This window comes from Chlorocebus sabaeus, chromosome 21 (assembly GCF_047675955.1).
Source record: "Chlorocebus sabaeus isolate Y175 chromosome 21, mChlSab1.0.hap1, whole genome shotgun sequence".
Taxonomy (NCBI): Eukaryota; Metazoa; Chordata; class Mammalia; order Primates; family Cercopithecidae; genus Chlorocebus; species Chlorocebus sabaeus.
Genome location: NC_132924.1, coordinates 83,752,202 through 83,765,582, shown reverse-complemented (window position 1 = coordinate 83,765,582; position 13,381 = coordinate 83,752,202). Strand labels below are relative to the sequence as shown.

The 13,381-nt window shown below is 38.1% G+C and overlaps 1 protein-coding gene across 3 annotated transcripts in view; it reads left to right on the top strand.

Moving 5' to 3' along the window:
- The window catches only part of IMMP2L (inner mitochondrial membrane peptidase subunit 2), an 878,275-nt gene that overhangs the window by 855,197 nt on the left and 9,697 nt on the right, over positions 1–13,381 (top strand). The gene's annotated exons all lie outside the window — the stretch shown is intronic.

The following is a 13,381-nucleotide window of genomic DNA, read 5'->3' as shown; positions in this document are numbered from 1 at the left end:
AGGGTTATTGGCAGTGTGGTAGGTGTTGCAACTATAGTGTGGATGAGTTTACCAAGAGAAAGAATATAAAGAGAGCAAAAAAAAAAATAGAGAAGACAAACCTCAAAAAATAGGTACATTCAGGAAACAGGGGGATAATTATAAATCAGCAAAATTGTATAATGTGCTCAGAGTCCTATGCTATGCTAAGCTATGCTACTTACCTTCTGCAGAGAAGACATTTTAGCAGGTAGTGATCAGCAGGGTTAAAGATTACAGAGGGAGATGGAGACTAAAGACAAGCCATGGAAGGTGTTGGTGACTTTTAAGAATGCAGTTCTGTCACGTGGTGAAAACAGAAGCCAGCAGGGCTTAAGGAATGAGTCAGTGATCAGAAACTGGCAACATTTATGATGCAGTGTTATTTTGCTAGGAAAATTCATACTTCCAATGGACCTTTTAACTGCTATTGAAAAGCTGGGAGAAAACCAAGAAAATATTGGTCGTTTAACTAAAAGCAATTTCTTTGCGATCTGTCACACATGTAATTTAAAGCAACAATGGAAGTCTTCCATTCTTCTTTTATTCATTACTGTAACTGCCTCTACCAGAGGCAAAGGTCTGATGGGGATGTTACCTTAATCCAAAGGATTTTATTTTTATTGAGCTCATCTTAGTACATAGAAAAGTTCCTTCAAAGCCCAGCTTTGTGTCAAAAAAAATGAAATATAACAGCAACCACATTTTATTGCTATTATAGATAGATTTTCTAAGAAGAAAATTGGTTGGGATAAAATTTTGCAATCATTTTATAATTATGATAAACCATCATAAACTAGTATCACCAGCTAACCAAATACAATTTTTCTCAAGGGCATAACTCCTACTTCAGCACCATTAACTGTCAACAATGGGATATGATATAATGCAGCTATTTTCAACATCTTATTTCTTGTTATTATTGTTGTGTAGTACATCAGGCTTAATCTGCACCTGACTTTCTATGGGGCTGCCATAGCAGTTAGTGTGTAGCAGAGCACTGGGCTAGTGCTTTGCAAATTATACAAATTTAATTCTTGTGGCAGTCTTGCAGAGTTGATATTGTTATTCCCATTGGACAATGAGAGAAGGAAGAATGAAAGAAGTGAAGTTACTTACCAAAGATGATGCAGCTATTAATTTTCTGGATCCTAACCTGGTTTTCTGACTCCAAACCTTGTGCTCTTGTGCTCTGTGACTGATGCTGACTCCACTCCTGTTTCTTGAACTGTCTGTACATTATGGTGCTCCAGGAGCATGGATGCTGCACTATTGATGCTGAACTATCAGGATGTTTTTTATGATTAGAGACAATATTCTCTATTTGACCAATGGATTAGTTTGGGTTGAGACATCCCTTTCCCCCGCAGTCCTTAATGAAAATTTCTTTAAGATAATGAAGAAGTTGTCTTTTCGGCTTTAAGGAAATGTAGAAAAGCAAACTGGAAAAATAAAAATAAAAATCTCTTGAAGGAAAAGGAAAATTTGGAACCATAGTTTCAAATGCCAGGTAGCACTGGATACAGTAGGTTGAGTGTGGCCAGAAGTTTTTGTGAAAAAGACTTCATCCATAGGCAGGGCAGGTTCTACTCCTGTTGCTGCATGCATATCTTGTTCCATTCCACTTTGGTAGGGAAATGGATTGATGACAGTTTCTTAATACTGGGAGAGGACACAGAACAGGAGGACAGGAGTGCCAAATATGGTGAGACCTTCATCACCAGCCCAAATCTCTCTTTCTCTGCACAAGGCAGGGAGCATTTCATATACACGGGGGCTAACACACCTCTTTCTTCAACCCTTGACAATGTAACATTATCCCTAGGTCTATAAAGTATCAAGAGTTTTAACAGTCAACCTCGTCTGTTTGCCTGACCAAGATCAATCTAAATTATCACACAACGGAATTGTGTGATATATTGTAAATTAAGAAAATTTACAAATTAGAGCTAGCACTGAACTATCTGATTCAGTGGAATAAAGTTATATATAATCTACAGCAGTGGGTAATCTCAAGATAATTTGTAACATCGCTCTAAAAAAATTAATTTGTCTCTGTCATTATACTTGCCTTAGGCTACCATTAAAATGATCAACCTTTTCTCTGGCATATACATAACGAACATACAAAAAAGAATTAAGATTTATTGCTATTCAGTCTACTTTAGGAAATAACAGCTTGGAATATAAAAATTTTTGTAAATAAACTACACTCAAGTAGTCAGTCCATAGTTAGCCATGAGGAATTTCTTCTGGTTTATGGTAGCTCTACCAGTTTTATTTTATTGCTACTATGTTATATTTGACATGGCTCATCTGTCACTTTATAAATTTCAACTTTAAATAATCTGCTACTATTAATTTTCAGACAATAACTGTTTACATTCAAAACCAAAAGACTACATGTTATTTACTCTTAGCAGTTTCAGTATATGGAAATTCGAATATCTCACAAAGCATCCCAGCCATGGCCTTGTGCCAGCATGTTTATTGATTGAATGTTGAATGACCGTGAACAGATTTCTCTGAATTAACTACTGTAATCAAAGTACAAAAGCAAGATAACTATTATTTGTAGGAACTCAAATCTGAAAAAGAAAAAAAAAATCAGAGTCAATAGAAAGTGTACAAAGCTGGAATGACTCCATTAACTTAATTTTTCCTAATGTAACAACAATATATTCAGGTACTAAATATCAATACTAGAACTGACATTGGACCAATATGCCTTTAAGATGATCACATTAACATTACTTTGTCAGTCATTCAAACTATGCTTTATTAATAAGATGATTTCTCAAGAGGACAGATTGAGTTTTTACAAAAAATAAAAGTAGCAAAAATCTGTATGATAGTTTAAATTTCTTGTTTTTTGCTTTAATTTGCTTCATAGTTGATCTGATTAAAAGTGAAGAGATAGATCTTAATATTTAAAGTAAAAGATTTACAATTATTTCTCAGAAATGGTACATATTTGCCATTTTTGGTAGCATCTTTGTTTCACATAAACAAAAGTTTCTTTCTAACCAAAGTGGTATTGAAAGCTTGTGAAATTCATTTAAAAGTCAACTAAAAATTATATAAAGCATTGCATTTACCCTTCTGAAAGCAAAATATTCATAGAGTAACATTTATTTCCATTAGAGGAGATATTTTAATTAAACTACTGAGAGGTTTTACATTATATATTTAATCTATATGAGTCATGTGCATATACACAGATGTGTAACTGCACTACCTGAACATAATTTTCAGGATTTTAACAGGCATTATCTAGATCTTCATATGTTCTATAGATTCAATAAGAAAAAAACCGAAATAGCTGCAGTTTTAAAGGTGATGTTAGTATTTCCCCTACTCATCTTTAACTGCTGTATTCTGTTGTGCACTAATTTCAATGCCCCCCTTTTTATAAGTAAAGCAATGCTTCTCTACTTGTGCATGTCTCATGAACTCCGCTTTAAGGGTGGATGTGTTACTCAAACAAGTTTATGAATTCTTGCATATAGTCGGTAGCGTTCTAGCATTACCTCTGAAATGCTGTGTTCCCCCAGGTGTCTGCCCTTAGTGCTCTTGCTTTCTTCTCCTTCCCTCTGTGAGCACTGTGCTCCCATGGGTGCAGTTGGGTAACTCCTGAATCTCTAAGTTCTGCTTTACACCCTCACCTGAACTCTCACACAGAATTTTCAGCCATATGCAAGGTATCTTCTGTGGCATTCAATAGGAATCTCAGATTCAGTAATACAAAACTGAATACATCATTTCCCAAATCTGCTCCTTGTACTGTGATCCCGCGACTGTTAATGGCATTACCGTCTTTCCAGGCAGGTGAGAAATAATGGTCATCTCCCTACCTTGTTCTTTTCTCAACTCCAATATCCAATCAGTTGCTGAGTTGTGTCTAATCTACATCCGCATTTTCTCCAGTTTCATTTTTTCATTTAATCAATTGACAAACATTTTTTGAGCTTCTTTCTACTTTTATATCATGTCTTTGGAATATGAGACAGTACCTGCTTCAAGAAGCTCACACCTAGTAAGAGAGAAAGAACTAAATAGATCATCACTGCCCAGTATGAGAATTACTAGTTTGAATTAGTCACAAGCTGCTGAAACTGAGAAGAGGTCATGGAAGCCTTCCAGAAGGAGGTGGCATGTAGGCACTTCTGGAAAGATGAAGAGGAGTTATCTAGGTAAAGAGCAAGAGAAAGTCTTCTGGGAGGCAGAAACAACAGTATGTACAAATGTCCAGAGCTGTGAGGGATGAGAGCGTGCTGTGAGAGATCTGAGTGTTTTCAAGGAGGCATAAGAGTGATTCAGGCTACAAGCTGATGAGTGCTGAGAAATGAAACGAAACGGAGGAACATTTATGAAGGGCCTGGATGCCAAACTAGGGAAGTTGGATTTCAATCTCAAAGTATTTTTCTTTCTTCTTTTCCTATGCATGGTCATATCTTTTGTCAGCAACATTGCAAAAAAGTCCTGACTATTCTCTTGCTGACCACTCTCTTGCCATTTTTTTTTCCTTCAGATTGCAGTCAGAGGTCATTTCCCCAGTGAGAACCTGTCTCTCTTCCTGATCCTTCAATGGCTTGAATTACTCACTAGATTACTCTCAGTTCCTACAACCTCTTCTCCACTTCTGCCAAACACATTGCATGGGTCAAGTTTATGACAACTGTCCTGCTCGGTGAATTATAGCCTTTAAAGGCCTGATTCTATGTCTCACACAGCTTGGTACATTTATGAAATAGAACACCTTGCTGTGTGCTTTGCATGTAGTAGGCCTGTGCATATCTGTTGTGTTAAGTAAAAGGAATCTTACCACATTTCTTTATGTTTCAGGGCCTTTTATGCCCATTGATGTAAAGTTGCTGTAATAATCACTAGTTTTCTTGTTGCCCTCAGCAAGTGTTCCTTACAGCCCAGTGGCTTGTAACATGCCCTGCTGCTACAAATCAGAACAATTCCCAAACAGAGTGGCATGGCTGTGTACAAACCTTCATGTGCAGTGGTGTTTTTTGTGTGTGTTTTGTTTTGTTTCGTTTTTCCTGCAGAAAATGAAAGACCTCACATTTCCCTAGGGTAAAAGCAGGTGTAGAAAGCATGGATGCGGGTCCCTTAACGAACATTACAATTTCTAGGGTCTTTTCCTCATTTCACTGATCGGTATAGTGAAAAGGGCTTCAAATTAAGAGCCAGTAATCGGTTTTGAAGTCCCATCTCTAGCTAACTGAGTGACTCTGGGTAGCATTTCTGGGCCTGTTTTCCCACCTGTGGAACTGGGAATTAGAGTTAATTTCTAATCTCCTTATAAACATTATTCTTTCAGCAGTATTTCCACATCAGCCTACCAATCTGGCATCTCAGTTTCAAACAACCCAAACCCATTCTCAGTTTTGTTTTTTTGTTTTGTTTTTTTTAAAAATCCTTACTAATTTTAGCAGACAAGATGTCATTAGAAGAATATTGGCTAGCTTACAGAAAAATTGCAATGAAAACTAGGCTTGGGAATTTCACAGCTAGCAACACAGCACACCCCTATGCCACTCCACAGGAACAAGGCAGGGAGGATGGCAATTGGTGTTTCTGGACACTTTCTGGCACTCATGTCTCTGCCAGTAATCTGTGCTTCTGTGTCTTCACATTACTCCCTCCATGTTCATGGTCCTAGATGTGGGCATCTGATTGCCTGGGCCCAGGACAGCTGCTTCCACCTAACTGCTGGGAGTGGAGAAAAGGAATATCTGGATCATTTTCCTGGAGGAGTAGGCAATAGAAGAAGACATTTATTTTCACGGACACATGGACAGACATGCAGCCATCATTAAGACTGGTGTTACCAATTGTGCCATGCCCACACCTGTAATGATCTCAGTGAGGTAAACCCTGCTTCACCATGTGCACATTTAAAACTTCAAGCACATGCTAGATCTGTTTCTTCTTGAGAAGTCAGTTTTTCTCGGATTTAGACCACTTTTTCCATTACATTTTATTATGCTTTATTTTGTCTTCAACAACACAATTTTCTGGATTTTCTGGTGTAAAGTAAGAACTGCAGTTATAGCTCTGACCACTCAAAGTGTCATTTTAGGGTGAGGAGACAGGCAGAGTGGAGCGGCTCACTCATCTGGCTCATCATTCACTTGCAGACATGTAGCAATAGTTTGGAATCAGGAATTCTCTCTGGCCATAAACAAAACAGATCTTATATATGAAAAACACAGTTGAGAAAAATAATTTTAAGGGCATTCTACCTATCCAAGCCTCCACATAATCTAAGTTCTCATCATGGGAATAAATTAGGTGTCTAGAGATTACATATAAGACCAAGTCACGTTAGTCTTATGCAAAATAACATTCACCAAATTGCCAGCAACTTGAACTCTGTTTCTGCCTTTTTTGGGGCAACCTAATGTGTGAATATTGTTTGTTATGATACTTAGAGTGTCCTGTACTAGTCCCTATGTTAGAAATGTGTTGCAAAAATTAAATCAGAGGAAGAGTTAGTCTCTCTTTAAAAATATGAAGTTTCCTCTCATATGAAAGCTGTGTAAGTTAGCCTGTTGTCTTCTTCACGTGGCACCGGATGTGGTGCTAGTCACAGCGACTATCTTGGTCTTTGTAGTTGTTACTTTTATTTATCTTCTTTCATTTCTGGTTGTTTATTTTCTAAGCCTCTCCCCTTTTATTTTGAAAGTAGAGACAAAGAGGGAAGGGAAGTAGGGGGAGATGTTTAGATAGAGGCCAGAAGCCAAATAGCCACCCAGATGAACAGAGGTAACCCCAGCAGAGGAATGGCTGCATTCACCACAGCAGCGGGATTGGCAGTGGGTATCAGACACCTTGTCATCCCAAATCCTCTCTTAACCAATGACAATCTAGTCTGTCTCAGTGGCTGCCTGCCTAGTTGGTCTAAATGTGGTTTAAAACAACATCATCAATATTAAAGCCTTTCACACCTCTCCACTCATGTATTTATATGAACTGTTTTATCTCCAGCATAAAAATAACATGTGGGACATCAACTACTGGAAAGAAAACAAGAACACAATGAGACATCGGTCGGTAATGTCATCCATCCACCTTGGATTATTGTGAATAGTGTGAGCTGTTAACTATCCAAATTATATTCAAATATTTCATCACCTGCTTAATCAAGCTGCAAAATAAGGAGTTAGACCACTTCAACTCCAGTGATTTGATTATGTGATAAAGAGACTGGTGCATAAACATCAATCCTGGGAAATTAATTCATGAAAATTAGCTGGAGATACCCCCAGAGGCCTGTTTTGTATCTATTTTTGCATAAAATGTTGAACTGACTACTTACTGAGGGTGTCTTGAGGGGACTAGAATGATTATGCGTGATTCTGTAGTTATCCAGAGAGAAGCATGAAGAGGCTATGAAGTGACCTGAAAATGCATTCTGATTAAAGCTAAGTCTTGAACAGGAAAATTGCTTTGAAATGATTAAAGTTAAAATTGTTGGTAATGAAGGAAAACACTTGTCCTAGAATGAGGCCTTTGAAAGAGAGAGTCTCATTTTGAATCTCTTCCAAACCATAGGGTCTTGCTTTTAAATTGCAAAATATTACATTGTATAAACCTATCACATTATCTCACCTTTGAAATTAATGAAAGATTAGGAGAATGTTCTAGATAAAAATCTGGAAAGGGATGTCATAGGTGAAGATCTGTCCTTAGAGGAGTGAAGTCAGCAGCATCCTTTAGAGCTAACTTAGATGAATCTGCTCAGTGGAGCCTTTTCTTTCTTTTTTTTTTTTTTTTTTTTTTTTTTTTGAGGCAGAGTCTCGCTTGGCCACAACCTCTACTCTCAGGGTACTTGGCTCCTTTGTATGTCTAGCATGCCAGGTTGTAGTTCAAAACTTTGTTTAAACATCTGTCTTTCCCACCAGATCATAAGGTCCTAAGTGACAGGGATCATGTTTATTACCTTCTGTATATTTCCAGCATCTAGTAGGGTGCCAATCCCACCTAGGATTGAGCCTATATCTCTGATTACATTTATTATCTTTGGTAAATATTCACCTTTGCTTATATTTAAAGATGTTAATATCGCATCTGAAACTAGGAAACTTATACTACTGAATTCAGACTTTTCAGCTGTTGGAACGGTGATATCAGTATCTATAAACAGCATATTTAAACTATGTCTATGCCATATGTAACATAATACTCCCAGCAGAGACTGGGGCGGCTTCTAGAATCAAGCACATTAATATTTCTGCAGCCAGAAGTATGAATTGGCATACTCTGTGGGATAAATAGACTATAATTTTATAGCAGCTCCGGTCAGGTCAGATTTTGCTACCAGAAGGTTACAAAAAACTTCATATTTTTGGAACTCTTTCGATTTTTAGAATTGCTAGTAAGGTCTGTGGACCTGTATTATATCTTCAGGAAGGAAAGAGTTCTTTTCTACAGGAAATATTCCTAGGTGCAAGGGCCATTACTCTTCTAAGTTCAAGGAGGAGGAAGAAAATGATGCTAGGTCTTTCTGCACAGTGACATGCTTCCAGAACTATCACTACTGCTAGGGTCTCGCAGGATGGTGATACCAGAGGGGGCAATCTCAGTAGCTCATTTCCCACAAAGAAAGGTCACCCATTGTGCCACCCCTGACTCTGTGCCTTTTACTTTATCTGCTGCTCCTTCCTCCCTGTACTAACCTATCTATCCATTTTTTCCAGAGCCTCCCTTCTCCACTCCTCCATTGCTTTCTACCTGTTTTTTTTTTTTTTTTCTTTTATCCTTTTTGGCTCACCAAAGCTTAGAGCTTAGGAGTTTTGAGGCTCTTCTTGTTTGCCTTCAGCATAATTCTTTGGCACATGATATTCACATACCTCATTCACCTAAACAACCAAAGCTTTGCTCTTATCAGGTTGTCTTTGAGTGCATATCAGTCAGTGCTTACGTGGAATGGAAGCATTCTGTGTGCATGCCTTTGTTTATTAGGAGTTGTGTTTATCTGTTCTGTATGCTGTGTAGATAAGCATCGTGGGAATGTGTGAGTGGATAGTAGGCTAATACTGTTCTCTGTATGAACCTAGTCTCCTGTATCCAAAAATGTTGGTGAAAAAATTCAAGTATGGATATGTCAATCCATGTTTAAAAATAAAGTAGATAGCATGATTGATATGCTTTAGTCTTTTTAAAAATATCTTTTTGATCATTTTTAACAGTGCAATTGCTCATTTTTCTATGTGACATTTGGTCTTGCCTGCCTTTATTTCTAATACTGTTTGATTTACTTAAACCATGCATCTGCTTTGCTAGTATCCACAAGAAATCTCAATGTTGTGCTATTTATTAAAGGAATCATTTTGTTCTTCTTTCTTTTTCTTAGTCTCTTAGATTGCTTTTAAAGTTGTGCCTTTATTATGGTTGTTATTGTTCATGTGTAATGTTGACATGAGCAAAAACTGGTGACCAGAGAGGTGGGATCAGGAAAGCAGTGTCTCTGTACAGTCAGGACATCCCCCTGCACTTGTGGCATCATGTTGAATGCATGACATCACAGTAGAAGCTGCAAGTGAAGTCCTGTGCTTCTTGTTAGTGACCTTGCTCTCTCTTTGACACTCACAGCCCTGGTCTCAGCAGTGATTATAAGGACAACATCCCCCTTTGTGGTACCCAATCCAGAAAGAATTGGGGCATGTTGTCAGTGCAGTACCAGGAAGTGTACTAGGGAATTGCATATTGTACCTTTTCAAAACACTTTTGAGACTGTCTCACAGTTCTTTGTAGGGATAGATTGCTGTCAGTCCATTGTGGCATATCATCAGTGATTATGGAAGCCCTCCTGTTACTTAATACTGTTTTCTAAAGAACTATGGGTGTTTCCATTAATGTAGGTTAAGGAATTTCCTTGATGCCCAGATAATAAAATACAGCATTTACAAACAAGCTTTCCTCCTTAATTCACCCATTCAGTAAATACTTATTGCTGACAGGTAGTTCCCAATCTTGTTCAAAACACCGTGCTAATTTATAATGTAGAAAAGGTGAGCTAGAACCTCTGCCTGTCCCATCAAAGACGTTATAGGGTCTAGAGTAAAAATCAGGGGTTGGTGAACAATGGCCCTCAGGCCAAATACAGCTTGTTGCCTGTTTTTGTAAATCAAGTTTCATTGGAACAAATGTTATATTCACTTACATATTGTCCATGCCTGTTTTGTGCTGCAGGTACAGAGTTGAGTAGTTTCAACAGAGATCATATGGCCTGTAAGCCTAAACTATTTACTCTCTGACTCTTTAGAGAAAATGTTTGCTGATCCTTGCTATAGTGATGGAAACATAAATTATTACATAACATCACAGAAGAAGCAGTACCTTATAGTGGGAGCAGCATGAATTTTGAATCATGCCTATTTCAAATCTTGCTTCTATCATTTACTAGCCTTACAGCCATCAGCATGTTACTTAGTAATTCTGAGGTTTTTTTTTTTTTTTTTTTTTTTTTGCAAAAGGCAATTAGTAATATCTATACTGCAGGTTTAATTTTAGTAGTAAGAGAGGTTATATATGTAAGGCCCTCAGAGTATAGCAATAGTCAATAAATGTTCACTTGTCAAAATAATGGGATGATATATAAGGAGGATGACTGTATATCCTAGAGCCACCTTGGCTTACACCTACTGTCCCAGTTTAATTATTAATAACCCCCTTCACTCTTAAATGTCCTAATTTGGGTAATAAATTGCATGGTCACACTATGCTTAGGGAATTTCTTAAAGCTTCATTTGTGATTATCTTATTTTGATGAGGTACTAAATTTGTTTTAAAACTGTAAGTTTTATTTAAAACCTATTTTAAAGCTGTAAGTACTATGATAAGAAAGTAAATTACTTTGTATTGGTCATTGCTGACCTAACCACACGAATGTTTTGGTTCTTATATTATTAAATTTTGTTCCTTTAAGCAAGAAACATTTATTAACCCAATAATAATGTTTTCAAAATCTCATTAAGAAGACTTAGAAATAACTAAACCAGTGAGAAGAAAATTGGTTTTCGGATGTGACAACCTGGTAGTAAGAAGCCCAGGAGGAGTGGGTTCTGCCTTTGATGAAATACGGGTGCATTTGGGGAGAGAAAAACTGGGAGAACTGAGCCTGTTTTTTTGAGCCTAATAAAGGGTGTAGCCACTACTGTGCTGATTTTGTTCATTTGAATTAAGTTGGGGCCCGAACCATTGGTTTCCCCTTTAAACAAGGACCTGAAGGCAGGGATCACTGGCAGATAAGTTATGGTCCAAAAAGGATCACCACTTTTAATGATACCTCACTAGCCTTATACTCACCACTAGCCTTATACATGCTGAGAGAAAACACTGGATGATAGCTGTATAATCCTCTGGATCCAAAGGTGGGAGGTCAAGAAGATAAGAGATGTGCTACTTTATAAAAAATATATTTAACTCAAATATATTGATCTTCATATTGGGAAGAACTGGATATTTGGGAGACGCTACACCAGGCTTCGATTCCTTGGTCAGGAACAAACGGATATGAATTGGAGTGGCTGGGATGGAAGAGTCAGGACTGAATTGGGTCTTGCAAGAGGGATCCAGGGATCTAAGGAAGAGTATTACAAACTGAAAGGACAATCAGAAGCAGGCAGATAGATATGGTATGTCCTGTTGTGGGTGCTCTGGAGAGGCCCTGAGAGTAGAGTGCTTGTACTGAGAAATCATGAAGATGAGTTTGGAAGGATGTGACTGTGAAGGACCTTTGATGTCAGGTTGGAGAGCTGACATTTCTTTAAGCATTAAGAAATCAGTACTTATGTTAGAACAACATTTCAAATTTTGGATATTGTTTCAGTTTGTTTTGACTTTCGAACATAATTATAGGTAATTTAATATTGTAGAATAAATATCATCTGACTGGTGCTTTGTTTATTTGGAAATTTCTCTCTCTTCTTACGCTGCTAAGTAAATTCATCAAAATATTTTATTTGCTAAAAGTGCAGATTGTTTTTCCTGCATAAAAAATATTTTAATCAAATGGATTTAAAAGTTTTGTGCTTCACCTCATTCCTCACACCTCACATTGATCATCTTCTGACCCTGGCCCTAGTTCTGATATGGTTTGGCTGTGTCCCCACCCAAATCATATCTTGAATTATAGTTCTTATAATCCCCATGTGTCATGGGAGGGACCTGGTGGGAGGTATTTGAATCATGGAAGTGGTTTCCCTCATGCTATTCTCATGATAGTGACTGAGTTCTCATGAGATCTGGTGGTTTTATAAGGGGCTTTCCCCCTTTTGCTTGACACTTCTCCTTGCTGTCACCATGTGAAGAATGACATGCTTGCTTCCCCTTCTGCCATGATTGTAAGTTACCTGAGGCCTCTCCAGTCATGCTGAACTGTGAGTCAATTAAACCTCTATCCTTTATAAATTACACAGTCTCAAGTAGGTCTTTATTTGTGGCATGAGAATGGACAAATACAGTAAGTTGATACTGGGAGTGGGTTTCTGCTTAAAGATACCCCAAAAAGTAGAAGCAACTTTGGAACTAGGTAACAGGCAGAGGTTGGAACAGTTTGGAGGGCTCAGAAAAAGACAGAAAAGTGTGAGAAAGTTTAGAACTTCATAGAGACTTGGAGGGCTCAGAAGACAGGAAGATATGGGAAAGTTTGGAACTTCCTAAAGACTTGTTTAATAGCTTTGAGCAAAATACTGTTAGTGATATGGACAATAAAATCTAGGCTGAGGTGGTCTCAGATGGAGATGAGGAACTTGTTGGGAACTGGAACAAAGATGACTTTTGTTATGCTTTAGCAAAGAGACTGGGGGCATTTTCCTCCTGCCCTAGAGATCTGTGGAACTTTAAACTTGAGAGAGATGATTTAGGGTATCTGCTGGAAGAAATTTCTAAGAAGCAAAGCATACAAGAGGTGACAGAGTATAAAGTTTGGAACACTTGCAGCCTGAAGGTGTGGTAGAAAAGAAAAACTCATTTTCTTGGGAGAAATTCAACCCAGCTGCAGAAATTTGCATAAGTAATAAGAAGCCCAATGTTAATTGCCAAAACAATGAAGAAAATGTCTCCAGGGCATGTCAGAGACCATCATGGCAGTCCCTCCCATCACAGGCCTGGAGGCCTAGGAGGGAAAAATGGTTTCATGGGTTGGGCCCAGTGCCTACCTGCTCTAAGCAGCCTCAGGACATAGTGCCCTGAGTCCCAGCTGTTTTGGCTTCAGCTGTGGCTAAAAGGGGCCAAGGCACAGCATTGCTTCGGAGTGAGCCCCAAGCCTTGGCAGCTACCATGTGGTTGGGCTTGCAGGTGCATAGAAGTCAAGAACTGAGGTTTGGAAACCTCCATCTAGACT